Source organism: Uloborus diversus, chromosome 1, assembly GCF_026930045.1.
Source record: "Uloborus diversus isolate 005 chromosome 1, Udiv.v.3.1, whole genome shotgun sequence".
Classification (NCBI taxonomy): Eukaryota; Metazoa; Arthropoda; class Arachnida; order Araneae; family Uloboridae; genus Uloborus; species Uloborus diversus.
This window is the reverse complement of record NC_072731.1, coordinates 182,119,153-182,134,844: the sequence shown is the minus strand read 5'-3', so window position 1 is coordinate 182,134,844 and position 15,692 is coordinate 182,119,153. Positions and strand designations below refer to the sequence as shown.

General features: G+C 31.7%; 1 long non-coding RNA gene across 1 annotated transcript in view; it reads right to left on the bottom strand.

Annotated features, from left to right (window-relative positions):
- Positions 1-213: 213 nt before the first annotated feature.
- LOC129233814 (uncharacterized) overlaps positions 214-15,692 on the bottom strand; it is a 91,338-nt gene continuing 75,859 nt past the window's right edge. Inside the window, exon 4 of the long non-coding RNA XR_008581492.1 lies at positions 214-256. This is a non-coding gene — a long non-coding RNA (uncharacterized LOC129233814). The remainder of the gene's footprint in view (positions 257-15,692) is intronic.

Genomic DNA, 15,692 nt, shown 5'->3' with positions numbered 1-15,692 from the left:
AATAATCTCTGGCCTTAAAACAGAGGAAATGTTCACTTACCATTTGCGCTGGTTATCCCCAAATTTTTTAATTTGGCATTTACATCCCTTCGCTACTCACTGCCTCATATTTTTTTTAAAGAAAAAGACCAGAAAAGAATTAAAAATTAGTTTAAATGATTTACCTGGAGGATTGCAAAGACAGCAAAAAAGATGGATATTATCTGCAATACCACTCCCATTGCTCAATATACAAAAGTTCGCTTCCTTAAAATAGCTGAAATAAAAAATGGATACTTTATACAAAGACAAAATTATACAGAAGTTAAAATACACTAAAAAAATAAGTTTTATTTTCTTGTAGTACGAATACGGTAGAGAAAATACTGCCCTTATTATGCTTTCTTTTTTACATTAACTGTTCTTGTTAAAATTATAACCTGAAATGCTCGTCGGAATAGAAACTGATTTATCCCTTCCTTTTTTTTGTGTGCGTGATTTGTTTCGCAAAAACTTTTTTTCTAATATCTTTTTTGTTATTTTTAAAATGTAATTTATGTGTTACTTGCAGGACATACGTTTAGACGTCCGTTTTAGACTTCTCCATTCAAGTGTTGCTTTAAAAAATATTCTTTGCTTTCTTATTGCAATTACATTTTAGGGTTAGTTTTAAAAAGAAAAACAAAAAAAAAAAAAAAAAAAAAAAACAAATCCATATCAAATCAGAAATTGTTTTCTGCGTGAGATATCTTAATATTTTTTTCAAAAGCAATAGCTAAAAACTGTTTGGTTATTACGTAGTTTGAATAAAATTATACAGGTGTAACGTGCAGGACAAACTGTCTGCTTTTCTGTGGAAAAATCGTACCGTAAACTGCACACGTAAAAATAAACTGTTAAATTCGAAGAGCAAAAAAAAAGTAATTTCATATCAATACTCAGCTCAAACCAAGTGTATAAAATAGTCACAGTGTATATGTATCTTTAGCAGTTGCCCCCCTCGTCAAACATCATCAGAGAGGTCAAAATCAACCCCTGTGGTTGACATAATGTAATTTATGGGTCATTACTATTCGTTCATTTGTCTATTAGGGGTTGATAACTACCAATGCTAATGAATCACTAATTTAGTAACAGCAACTCATAACTGCGATTTTCAGTTATTACACCATGATTAAACGTTGGACGAAAATAATATTACAGAAAGATACCCAGGACTTCATAATGCAGCGTTTCCTTTTTGAATTACGTTCCCAAGTTCCGATTGAATCGTGAAGTTTATTGTGCTTTTACAAAGCGAGAAAAATTGAATGCAGAGAACTAGCAAATTTCGAAGCCATTTTTGCTAATTTTGCAACCATTGCGAAGCACCCACCTCTTTCGCATTGATTTTTGTAAAAATTCGAATTTTTTTTCAAAATAAAAAAATTACTTTAGTAAAAAACATTGTTTCTTTCAAACATATTTAAGAGAGAATTGATAAGAGAAAAAGCTAAGTTTTAGCGGTCGATGATGTGGAAAAAAAGGTCTAGAAATTCTCGTAAAAATTGATCAATATAAGTGTGATCGTCTACAATTCTTACTTTTTAGAGTCAAATGCTCTTCCCAGAGTAGAAAAACGATTTCTTACATTCTCTGTCATACAGGAATTCTCACATTTCCACAAAATACACTTCAAAGTCTATTCTATGGAGTGCAATATTTAAACTTGATATAGCTTAAGCAATCTCATTAAACATTAAGTGCCATTCCCTTGGGACTCAACCAAATGAGAGTTGAGGAAGTTGAAGAGATGCAACGCAGTGAGCGAATGAAGGTTGGAGCAGGAAAGGTCCACACACAGAAGCCGCACGTGACAATGACTTCCTTTCTCATTTGAATAACATCCGCCAGCAAGAACAAATTCGAACCAATTTCTTTCACAAGGATATGTTCTCACATGTAATTAAATAAGTGCTTGCAATTTCATTTGTACATTGTTTACAAGTTTTACAAGTGACGACTCAAGTCAAGTTGGGGCCCAAAGTGGTAAAAATTTTCGGGCATTCAAATTTAAGTTAGAAATGAAAGTTCTAAAAATACTTATAAAAAATAAAACCAATGAAAAGTTTGTTACCGTTTCACATTAAAGTATTTTATTTAAACTTTCGCCTGGCTTTATTTTTTGCAAAATCATCTGAAACCATCCGTTCTTTTTTTTTAGTTTCAATGCGGTTAAAATTTTTTGCTCCATATTCAAAACGACCAAATTTCTTGGCCTTAATTTCCAAGATCTCTGGAAGGGTTAAAATAAAGAATCCCGGAAGAAATTCACTGCATCCCAAGCAGCGATGTCGAAGCGGTCAATGGGGAATATCAACACCAGCAGCAGATTTCAAGAGATGAATAAAGAAGAATGCCATCTAAAGGACGTAATTTTTTAAAAAAGATGAACTCCACTGATTTTTCTCAGATGACAAGTTCCAAAAGTTTTCAAGTACTGAATAAAATGCTTGTTTTCTATTAATCTTTGTTTCATTGGATTGCGGAATTTCCGTTTTTGTGTCAACATGTGACATTTGAGGCAACATTGAGGCAGTGAGAAGCAAATGGATGTACGTAAGTGGACTTTTTAAAGTTTCGAGTAAAACGTGTTTAAAGTTCTAACCTTAGGTAGGCTTGCATTGACATTTTTGCTAAATCATGCTGTATCGTAGCAACTATCAGGGCTACTAATACCATCTCTTGCCACAAAACAGAGAAGTTCACCTACCACTTGTACTGATTATCTCCAAATTCTAAGGTTTGGTACTTACATCCCTTTGCTCCTCATTGCCTCACTTGTTCTGCAACTTGGTCACCTAAAAGGTATGCTCCAGGATGCAATTTTGTTTCAAAAACCGTTGAATCTCCAATGCTTTTAGCAAACCAGCAGCAAATTGATAAAACAAAAAGCGTTTTTTGACCACCCTTCATCGTAAATAGCCCACCCTTCATTGCAAATAGCTGTAAATAAGCTTTAAATTTCAGAAATTAATTTACTTACTATGTACAATACAATAATTTTACGTAATAACTTATATTCACGAAGATTTAAACTTTTTTTTTTCAAAAATATGAATATTATTTGCATGTTTTTGACTTTTAACACGCAGATTTTTTTTATCCTGGCGTACCAAACTTTCAGAAAGTTTGACAGCATCCAAGAGAATCATTTACTGAAATTTGAAATGACTTTTTTGAAAATCTGATGAAATATAAACATTAAAAACAACTAATTTCTCACTATGACTACGCAAATGATAGCAATTTATAACTTTCAAAATTTCTTGAGCAATAGTATTGGAAGCTTATAAAAAAAATCCAGTTGAATATCAGAAGTTTTAAAAAGATACCTCCGACCTAACGAGCCATATTTTAATCATTCTAAATTGTAAGGGATCTTTCACAAATAACTTGTTTTTATAACGAATTACATTGAACGACTGCAGACAAAATTTGCAAATTTGTGAACTATCCTTTAAGATTCGTCACCTGTTCGAGAATAATTGAAATGAATCTCATTAGGTGGTTGATATCTTTTAATGACATCCAACTGGAACTGTTTTATAAGTTGCCAAATCTATTGCCTAAGAAATTCTAAAAGCTGTATATTGTTATCTTTCGTGCAAGCGCAGTGAGCAATTAAGTGCTTTAAATGTTCATATTTCACCAAATTTTCAAATTTCAGTACAATGATTCTCTTGTGTGCTGCCATGTTTCGAAAATATCAAAATCATCAACATAAAATACTGTAAATCACTGTAGTAATCACTACTGTAAAAGACAAAAGTATTAACTGCAGCTCGGGAATTTCTGCAAAATTAACATCAGTAGGAGAAAATAACTGTTTGAAAAATAAATTATGAAATGCTCTTTAAAAAGGAGAGAAACCTACGCTTATAGCTTTAAACAGAAACATTAGAAAATAAACAAAATATAATGACAACAAAAAAGCTGCTGTTCATCAACCTACATTGGTTCCCCTACCAGTTCTGTTTCTATTTTATAAAACATAAAACAAATTGTAGTTTTTCTAATATAACTAAGCAGACTTCCAAGTTTCATCAATTTTCTCATTGTGACAGCTTAACATCCTCAGCCGTATAAATCTGATGGAATTCCAAGGTCGCTTTCATGACCTGCGTGGTCAGTTGAGGAAGGTTGAGGACCTCCCAATCTGGCGGCGTATGACCCCAAATCAACTTTCCATCACGGAGTTTGGGCAACACGAGGCTGGTCGTCGCACCCTCTCATCTGAAGGACACCTGATACTTCAGTCACATAGTGTTCAGCTGAAGTTTCTCCTTGGCAATAGCCTTGAAATGTAGAGATTCATTGGGGGTTTAATCGGTCAAAGGGCTATGTTGACTTGATGCTGATGACATATGCATCATGGCTGGAGAGTATGAGAGAACCGAAAATGTTTCTTAATTCTTCAATTAAATATTTTCGCAAACTTACTGGTAGGGTTGACTAAGTACAGTCCTTCAAATAAGTTAAAATCATTCCGGTTAACATTAAGTCACTTGAAATTTTTTTAGTATATTTGGCTCTTTGCTTTCTTTCTTTTTTTTCTTTTTTGAAGAAAGAAAGTAGAGAGCATAGTGGTTCACTCACCGGGCAGGATTATGATAATAAATTTTCTACTCTTTTATTTCACGAAAAAAATTCAATATTGTACATAGCTTATTTCATACGCAATAAATTCTGAAGTTACTTAGAATTATTAGCCTGGTTTTAAGCAATCCCGCGATTCAGATTAACTTTGAGCATCTTCAAAAATAGGGGGCGGAATCAATTATTTTAATAAAAGTAATGTAACTTGACCGTAGAAAAAAAAAAAAGTTTCTAAATGTTTAACCTCCTCCTTTGTACTTCATTACGTCACAAGATTTCTATTATGATATGGCGCAAAACATTACAATGTAGTAAGGCCCCTGTATATATATATATATATATATATATATATATATATATATATATATATATATATATATATATATATATATATATATATATATATATATATATATATATATATATATATATATATATAATTGGAAGTGTGGGTGTGTATGTTCCTTATACAAATTCACAGTTTTCGTCGGATTTCTTCCAAATTTGGCACAAAGGTAAATTGTTGCTCAGGAATTTATATAGGCGGGTTTTTGGAATTTTAAAAAGACCCAAAAAGGTCTAAATTCATATTTTGAGTCATAAAATTGCTCCTTTCTGCTGGAACGAATTTTGTATAGTTATGAATTTAGTCTAAATGAAAAGCCCGTAAAAAAACTGCCTAGATGAAGTTTCTTCAAAGATTAACTTTAATAGTTAAATTTGTTAACCCTGGTTAAAGCAAATGAAAACGGTTATCAACATATAACCACCAGGAAATATTTTACATTGAGAAGCGCCCGGGCAACGCCGGGTAGTAAGCTAGTGTATATATATATATATATATATATATATATATATATATATATATATATATATATTATATATAGGGGCTCTACAATAGCCCCTATGTATATATAGCGGCTCTACAAAGTAGGAAAAACATTGTGATGTTCTACATCATATCACGATAGAAATCTTGTAACGTTGTGCAATACAAAAGAGGAAGTTAAATATTCAGAAATTATTTTTCTGCATTCAAGTTGCACTGCTTTTATTAAAAAAAAATAATTCTGCATCCCATTCCTGCAGAGGCTCAAAGTTAACCTGAATCATCGGTTAGCTTAAAACCAGCCTAATAGTACCTTAGAACGGATTCAATAATTGTTATTTCTTAGTTTTAGATAACTATACAATACTTCAGAACCTTATACCGAAAAATACGATAAAACTATTAAACTATGATTGAGACAGAAGTTCTTTCTATATAACTCCAAAAAGTAAGTAACTCTAAGTAATGTTTTTTAATAAGCGCCAGAAAATTATAAAGCAGCTTCCGTTTATAAATCCGTTAGATAAATCTAAGCCATGTATTACATTTCTTGATGAAACCTTTTTTTACAAACCAAATGCATTCATCTTTTCCAATACAATTTATTAATTCACTCACATTTTTAGAACAGTGCCTATCCTGAAGCTACAACAACTTACAAAGAATATTTTCAAAATGGAAACCATTGCAGCATTGAAAAGTGTCTTTAAAATTGTATATCCAACGAAAGTTTTTGCGTCAGATTTATTTTCTGTCCTCTATTCTAGGAAAGTAGTTCGAAAATTGGACTGGTTCTTCCGTCACGTGTGTGTCTGCTTAAGCAGTACAAGCGAAGGCTGATTAAGTGCAAAGAGTATTTTTTCTACACAGATATGCAGTTCTCAACCAGTCTAGCAGAGACCATCAGATAACAACGAACAGCATTCTGACAAGAAAACATTCCCACTCGAGTTTTGTTTTATTCTTTTAAAAATATAGTTTTAAATACATTTAACTTTGACTTCAAGTTACTCTCATTTAAGAAGTTTTTACAATGGAAACTCTTTTCGTAAATTTTGAAGCAAAAGGTAAGACTGCTGTGGAACAGCACAGTATGAGCAAATTTTTCATTTTATTTATTTATTTATTTATTATTATTATTATTATTTTGCGTTTTTGCTCTAGTATTTTAACTTCAAGCTTGCTTATTTGGTTTCCGGTAAAAATGATGTTGTTTTCTTCAGTAAAAAGTACTACTTTTAGTCACTGAACTTGCAAGAACGAGCAAAAAAAAAAAAAAAAAAAACATGGAGCGAGGAAAAAATTTTTATTTTCAAAACACTTCATTTTTAATTAATTTTTTTTATGTCCGATTTTGGAAATAAGACGTGGTCTTAATGACGTTACAAGTGATGTACTTTGGCGCACTACTTCATTTCTCCGCTAAATGTTTACGTTTGCTGTAGACCGCGTTTCCAGATTATGATAATTGAGAAGCGAATTAAATATTGCGCTCTACGCTTGTTATCTACCATATCGTTGCCAGTAAATGCGAGTAAAGAAGTGAACTAAATATTGCGCTCTGCGCTAATGGCGTCAGTGAGTGGCTTTTTATCCATTGTGATGTCATGTGCAGAAGCGTAAAAATAACATTGAATCTGCGAAGTGATTAAAATAATTTTTAAAAATTATTAAACTTTGTCAAATTATTTAAAAAAATCGTCAAACCCCATGTTTTTAAGCATGCTCTTTCAGAACAAAAAACATTTAAAATTTCGGAAACGACCCCATTAAGCGCGAAAACGCGCACTATTCCATCATTTTCCTGTTGTTAGTATAGAATTCGAGACGTGTTTCTTCAAATGAAGAGTTTACTTTCAAAACGGATTGTATCCACTTTCGAGGGAAAAAAAGTTTTTTTTTTTTTCGTTTTCAGAATCTCTAGTATAAGCCCTATCGACCCATGAATTTCTTTCTTCTCGAAGTGGTTTATATATACTGTATATACTGTTAAAAATCTGTAAATATTGGGTTTACCACCCTAAACGGTGTATATCTATCCTTTATTTCTCGCCCAGGTCTTGAACAGCAAAGTAGAACTTATCCCTTATTTGCCTGTGTATCCACTCATTCCCTTTCATATCAAAAGGGCACATATCCAAATTTGAACTCGCCACTTCTAATTTAAAAGTAGTTCACAAATAAAATAGCGGAGCGAGGCACTGGCTGAGCATTTCCAATCAAGCATGATACCTGTCCTTATTAAGAGATCACAGCACCTTGAGCCTTGTGCAAGTCTGACATCAGTTAGGCAAGCGTTACCTCAAATTGTGATTATTAAATTAATATTAAATAATTGATATTACTATTAAATTGTGGTTAATTAATGATTAAATTGTGATTAACTGAAAAATTGTGATTTATTGTGATAAAAATTTTGATCTATTAATACCTACAACGTTGTTATTTGAATCGGCTTGGGTGGTTTCATTGTTCATACTTAATTGGATTAAAGGATGAGTTTTTTTTTCTTTGAAATGTTCAATGAAGAGAATAAAGTAATTAGGAAGGAATAAAGTAGAATTAAAAAATATATATTAAGAAATATTGAATATTTTATTTGTTTTAAAGTTTATTTCTGAAGAAAATGCGTGTTTTTTTTTTTTTTTTTTTTTTTTTTTTACAAAAGGGATGATATCCACTGTTTTACACCAAAAGGGAATAAATACAAAATAAAACTGGCAATTTAGGTCTGACAAAATTGAGAAAAAAATCCTTAAATTCTAGCAGTTAGTGTTTGTGCGTAAAACGTTTTTTTTTTTTTCGTTTTGCCAAAAGAATATAAAATTGGATATAATGCGTTTTGAAAGTAAACTAGGAAATACGTGTTTTTCACTCGTTATTCTACCAAAATATTGTGAAAATTTCGAAATTCTTACAGTTAGTGTTTGTGCGTAAAACGTTTTTTTCGTTTTACCAAAACAATATAAAACCGGATATAATCCGTTTTGAAAGTAAACTCCTCAAATATCGATAAAACTCATTTCTGCAGATACTGCGCTTCACTTTACCACGGCAGAAAAATACCGAATATGGCGTACCTTCTGTTTTTATTATTTACAACTAACACGATTAAAAATAAAATATTTTTAAGCGTAAAATGAAATTCGGGATTTAGCGATGAGTTTAAAATAGCTTTGATCGAAAATCTTATCTACGAGGGGGAACTCAAAAGAAACCGGACTAATGGTGCGATGCCAATATTAGATGTAGTAGAGTGTTCTCCAGCTAGATGACTCAAGTACAGACCTTCACAAACCAGCTGTGCAAGTGGCGTCAGTTTAATTCATACCCTCTGATCGTAGGGTTTTTTTCTCAGGTGCTGTTTCTTTCCGCCTGCTAACTCATTACATGGCAGATTTAAAAGAACAAACTAAACTTGAAATTTTGCTTCTCCTGCTTGAAAAGTAGGGAACGGATTAGCTTACCAAATGTTTCAACAAGCTTTCAAGACCGATGCTATGAGCCGTACATAAGTTTTCGAGTGGTTTGGGCGCTTTAAACGCGGTAGCATGAATGTTGAAGATCATGCTCGCTCTGAGCGCCCTTCAACGTCTCGAAATGATGAAAACATTGAAAAAATCTGCCAAAAAATCAACGAGAGTGGTCGTTTTACGATTGACGAAAATTTAGAAGAAACAAGAGTGAATTGGAGCTCACTAGGGCGATTGGAAGGATGGTTCCTTCACAATGATAACGCTCCCGTACACACAACCTTCACTATTAACCGCTAATTGGCCTCTCAGGGGTGGCCAGTCGTTCTTTGACCCCCGTATTCGCCAGACCTAGCCCCCTGTGATCTTTTTCTGTTCCCGAGGATGAAAAAAACCCTGAAAATGCAGAGTTTTGATGATGTAGAGGCTGTAAAAACTACTTCGCAACGGGCACTGGACATGGTCAAAGTTCGAGAGTTCAGTGGAAAAAAGGAATTAACAAGTGTGTTGCATCTAAGGGTGAACACTTAAAGGAGACAAAAGAAATTTTGTGAATTAACTAATATATAAATATTTTAGAACGAAAATCCGGTTATTTTTGGGTCCCCCCTCGTATAGGTTTCAAGTTTTTCAAAATTGGAGGAAAGATTTGTTTAAGCGGGTTTAAGCTTAGGGGTCTGTCCACGGTGACTGACGTACGTTACAATTTGACTCTATTTTTAACTTACAAATTCAGCGCTGTCTTGAAATTAAATTTTGTTTCTTCTGAAATTGATCTAAAATATGATATGGTACATCACTGCCTCCACACTTGTTTTCAGACATGTGGAAATTTTTTGTGTGAAATAAAAGGGAATGAAAAAATGTGACTGATGTTACGCAGAAGAGACATTGAGAGAATTGACTTACGTACTATTTGAAATTCTCTTCAAACCAATAACGCAAAATCTAAACAGATTTTTTCCCCTTAAAGTAGAGATTTTAGGCCTGATGAAAACACTTTGTTTTATTGGAAAAACTTAAAAAGGGAGAGTATAAAAATTATTTAACACCCGTGACTGATGATACAAAGATTTTGTGACTGATGTTACATTTATAATAAATTGCTGCAATTATAAATTATTTCTCCTTAAAAATGAAATTAGCACATGTTTTGTTTAAAACTGTATTTAAATTACAAGAAACTACATTTATAAAATTTTGCAAGACATATTTTTCATATATTTCATAAAATAAAAAGCATTCTTGCATTAATTACATCTAGTGCGCTAAATATTTTATTCCTTTCTCATGTGAATAAAAAAATTCATTCACATTGACAGGCTATTTCCAATGTCTTTCTGCTTGAATCCTGACAGTCACTAAATACTCTTAGTTCTTAATTTCAATGCGTCTAACTTCTCGTGATACAATTATTAGTGATATCCTTCAAGAACCCGTTCTTCAGTTACAGTCAACAATTTCGCTGGAAGTGATTCCCTCCTTTACTGCAAAAAAAAAAAGTGTTGTTGCTAAACACCAGCTGCAGCTTATATATTAAAAAAAAAAAAAAAGTATTATCTCAAATATCTCTTTATAATATGGCGGAGAGTCGGATGGTGATAGCTCTGAAATTTGCATGAAGCTGTGACATTTAGAAATATTTCTGTATTGATGATATAGCAATTTTTTTTTAATGTATTACATTCAGAATTAGTTGCATACGTTTGTCAAATTTCATGTTGGATTTTTCTTTTAAGGCTGCAGTTTTCTTTTGTGAAGATATAACAAAGAGCGCTTTTAATAACTAACAGATTTTACCAAGGTTTCATTATTTTGAAGAGGGGTAATACAACTTATAATTTAAACCTGAGACTTTAACACTTTAAATTTGTTCTACTCTTGTTCTACTTAATCATATAATTTCTCTTTTTGGTTCCATTCTGAACTAACTTTGGTAATTATGTTAGGCTTTTTAAAGTTGTTTTATTTATTTTTTATCGTCCGCTCTTTTTAGCTTCTACTTTGTTTTACTTTTTGTAATTTTCATGTTTTCCTTTATTTTTTAATTATGTCATCTCCTTTTTTGCCTTTCTGCAGCAATCAATGGCATTTGTGCAATTTGTTTGAGGTTTATTACCGAAAAGAGCAATGTGACTGATTTTACTGTGACTGATGTTACATATTTTAAATAAGTGTTAAATAATTAAATTCAACTATTTCTAGATATTTAAGAGATTAATATTACAGATATTATCATAAATAAAGAGAATATGACTTTTTATTATTTTGGGTTCGTTTTTGTTTAAGCAATGCAAACTTTTATACAATTTTGTGACTGATGTTACATTAGTATGAGGCCTAGTTTAAAAAAAAATGTTAAAAGACAATTATAAGAGTTAAAAGTTTCTTTGTTGGTCTAATCACTTCCTGTGTAAACAAAATTTCAATAAAAAATAAGATTGTAGACATAACAATTAATTTCATAAGTGAAAAAAAGGATTAACTTTTACAGCCGCTCATACAACGACACATGAGCACTAAGTAGTGTTGTTCAAATTTACCTATAAAACTTACAAAAAATGTGTTTATAACTTTTTTTGCATAGGTTTATAAAAATACAGTATTTTTTCCCTCATATTAAAGAAAAAATGTATTGATATAATGAAGTTTTTTTTACTATGATGTCTCTGGTTTTATGGAATTGCCCTTAGACTAAACGGTACAACAAATAAAAGACTTAAAAAATTAAAATTTGAATTTAGTCTTCATGATGACATCTAAGATAAGTTTTCAGGCTCGCCGGTAACCTATTAAAAAAATCTGTTGCGCATACAGAATAAAAGGATTTCTTACAAAGACAAAATTGATTATATTTTAAAAAATTAGATTTACAGATTTTCTTTCTCTTCATCGAGGGTCTCAACAGTGGTGAGTCAGGAAAGACCTGTACACGTTAAGGGCAACATATGGACCAAATTTTGTTTGATTCCGCCTGTTACTTAGGCACGCATAACTCAAGAAACGTCCCATTGTTCAACCCCCTTGAAGGAATTCGCGCCAAAAATCAAGGGATTCAAGTTCATATAGAGGCACATATGTGTATCAAATTTCGTTCGATTTCATGAGGTAGTTTTTGCTGTAGAGCGGTCACAAAAACACTGGTTACACACATACGTGACACACACAGACATTTTCCAAAAATGGTCGAAATGGACTCAGCACACCTCAAAACTTTCAAAACCGTCAAAATTCAAAAATTTGCACGAATCCAATACTTTTTTCTATATACATTAGATATAGAAGAAAGTAAAAAAGATTATCCGAATAAAACATTTTCCTTATTAATTTGTCGAATTTTTTTTTTTCAATGGTGTAACAAAAACGTTTCGGAAGTTGAGTTTTCAGAAGCCATGAAACATGAAGCGATATAAAAGCCGACTTAAAAAAAATCACGATCGGAAACTTCCGAATAAAATTGAAAATCAGAACTATTAAACGCAAAAGTAAATTAGTTGAAATTCAATGAAACACAGCTCATAACAGTTCAAAGGAAAGAATTTGATACTGTTTATACATTAATATATTATATTTTTTAATGAAAGAGAGATAATTTGTTTAAGTTAAAAGAGAACATTTGAAAGAATTTGGGGGCGGGGGGAGGGGTAAGCTAATTGAAAGAGAAACATAAGTCACATTGCAAAAAATTAATGTTAATGTTGCTTCACGTGAGGATTAATCCCTTTCGTTTTGAACGAATTTATATTTTCTTACTCGAGAGAAAATCGAACTAGCGTTTGTGAATAAAACAAGCAGAAAAATAAAATGTGGAGCAACTAAAGCAACGCTGGTTTTGAGATAAATATTTTCATCAAATTACTCTATTGGAAAGAGATGGTTATCTCGATAGGGTACACTTTTTTTTTTAAAGATACAAGTACTGTTTGATGCTATTAGATGGAGAATATCCGGTTTATAAGTTAAACCGGACACATCTATTACTTCGCAAAGATACCAGTTTGCCGAATTTGATGCAATGACACATTGAAATGAACGAACAACGCGTATCATAATGCTATCGCTATTTTTCCTTTTTCCTAGACTTCCAATAGACCCTATATTATTCAGATCGAATCGTCATAGCTGGTCGCTTCCCTTTTGCATGCAAAACGCATCCAGAGATTCGGACCATTAGTCTGGAATACCCGTAACAGAGCTGGAGGTAGTAAACTTCTCAGTAAATACGGGCTCAAGAAATTGTTTGGCTAAAGATGCGCTATGTGGATGCTGTGGACGAGGATTGTGTTGTCCTTAATTCTAAGAACTGGAAGGGCTTAGCTGCGATTCGGAAAGGCTGGAGACAACTGGTGCAGAAGGGGGCCACCCTGGGCTGTCTTTCCAAGGATGATGAAGAAATTTATGGATTGAATTTATTACAATACAAAACTTTATGAAATAAAAACATTTGTTATTAAAAAAGAAATAAGTAGACAAAAAATACAATAGGCAAAATAGTGTTCCAATAAGAAAATTATACTTTGTTCAATGGCTTGCGAACTGGGCACGCAAATTTGTTGGACAATTTATATTCAAACAGCACGTACGAATGCAATTGCAAAGAAACCATTAAAATAACTTATTATTCACGCAAGTAAATAAATAACTCAATTTCATCAGAAAGATTTTTTTTAAATGCATTCACGTAAAATTTTGTAAAACAATTCAAAAGACCTTTCGTGATACATTTTGCATTGAAGGATATAAAAAAAGGCTAAGAAAGTTCTTCGACGAAAAATCTTGAGGTAGTATTAAAAAAGAAAAAAAAAATCAACATTTTAAAAACGAGCTCCTGTTCTTTTTATGTAAATTGTTTTCATTGTTCGCAAGCGAAGAATATTTTTAATCCGATTCTGTTGCTTAGTTTGCCGAAGAGAGATTACAGGATTTTCTTTTCATTCTTTGCTTTTACAAAGTAAGAACAAATGCTTTGTTAAAGAAAGTTTTTTTTTTTTTATCCAAGACCAAGGGAATTTCGAGTGAATTAAATTTTTTTTGTCATCGTTAAAAATACTGTCAGGTATTTTTATTGTTCCTTTCCTCTGAATCTGGGAATTCTCTTACTTCTTTTCGTGTTAGAAATACATTTCGTATATTGCTTAACACAATGTGTTTTATTTCACTTCACTTCTCAATTTGTTTTGTTCCCTCTGAAAAAGAAATGGAAAGGTTGTAGTTGTGAAAGAAAACATCTTTTGTTATTGCGTTTATGAAAAAAAAAATCATGCTGTTAGTTTCTTTTATACCGTTTCAATTATAATGATAAATTTTAAAGGTTTTTGGATTACTTTTAGGATACTGAACATTTCTTAGCAAAGAATTGGACCTACTGTCTTCTATTTCAAATTTTTACGTTGAATAAAGTACGGATACGAAAACATTTTATAATTAGTAGTTGGGTTATTCAATGCAAAAGCAACCAATATGAGAGAAAATTGTTGCTCTATAGAAACAGATTGGAAAAAATAAATTTTTTTTTAAAAAAACCTAACAAAAACTACGGCAGTAAAAACATCATATATTAATTTGTTTTTATCCAGATCGTAAATAGATCGTTTTTACTAAAGTTCGCTATCTTCAATTTCCCTGAAATAACTAGCTTGAGAAATAACAGTTCAAATTTAACATATTTGGTATGAATATCAAGGGTTATATATGAAAAACATAAATTTAGTGCTTAAATAAAATTAACTACGCGTTTCATTATAATTTCACAAGAAAAAAGAAGAAATCCTCTTCAACATTTCAGAAAATTTAATGGGTTGTAAAATCTGTACCATCATTCAAAATACATCTTTTTTTCTGAAGCTTGGTTGAAACACCAATGGGGTGGTTTCCAAAATTTTAAAAGTATTTTTTTCTGAAAGAGCATGCTTAAAAACATAGGGCCTGACCATTTTTTAAATACTTTGACAAAGTTAAATATTAAAAAAAAAATGTATTTTAATCGACGCAATTTCATTGTTTACGCTTTTGCGTATGACATCATAAATGATGAGCTTCCATTCACTGTTGCCATAAACCAGAGCGCACTATTTCATTTGCTTCTTTACTCATATGTATTGGCAACGATATGGTTGATAGCAAGCGTGGAGCGCAATATTTAATTCGGTTCTTGATTATCATAACGTGGAAACGCAGTAGCCAGTAAGCCTAAACATTCAATGCGCAAGTGGAATACGCGGCAAAGCTCATCATTTGTGAAGTAATAAAGACCACGCTTTGTTTGAAAACTCGGACATTTAAAAAAAAATAATTAAAAAATAACTGTTGGAAAAATGAACGAGTTTTCTGGGTCCATGTTTTTTTTGCTCATTCTATGAACTTTAGTGACTAAAAATAGTACTTTTGACTGAAGGGAACAACCCCATTCATTTATGCCCCTTAAATATTTTTAAAAATCAAGAAGGTAATATTTTTAAAGAACTAAATGTATTTCTGACGGTATAAAAACTACTTGATGCTGAAATATGCTGGGAGAAAATGTCTCTAAAAGAAATAAAATTTTCATTCCTTATTTCGTTATCTTAATTTTAAAACATTAAAAAGCTTTTACTGTGCTCGAAAATACAATTACAAGAACTATTATTCAATAATTTGCATCATTTTACAACTAGCTTTTCAAACTGATACTGCATAAAGGGAATTGATTGTTGGATTGGAAAAATTGCGGAGTGCAGTGACAAATATAATGACCATAAAACTGTTATATAAGTGCATCGTATGTGCGGTCACCT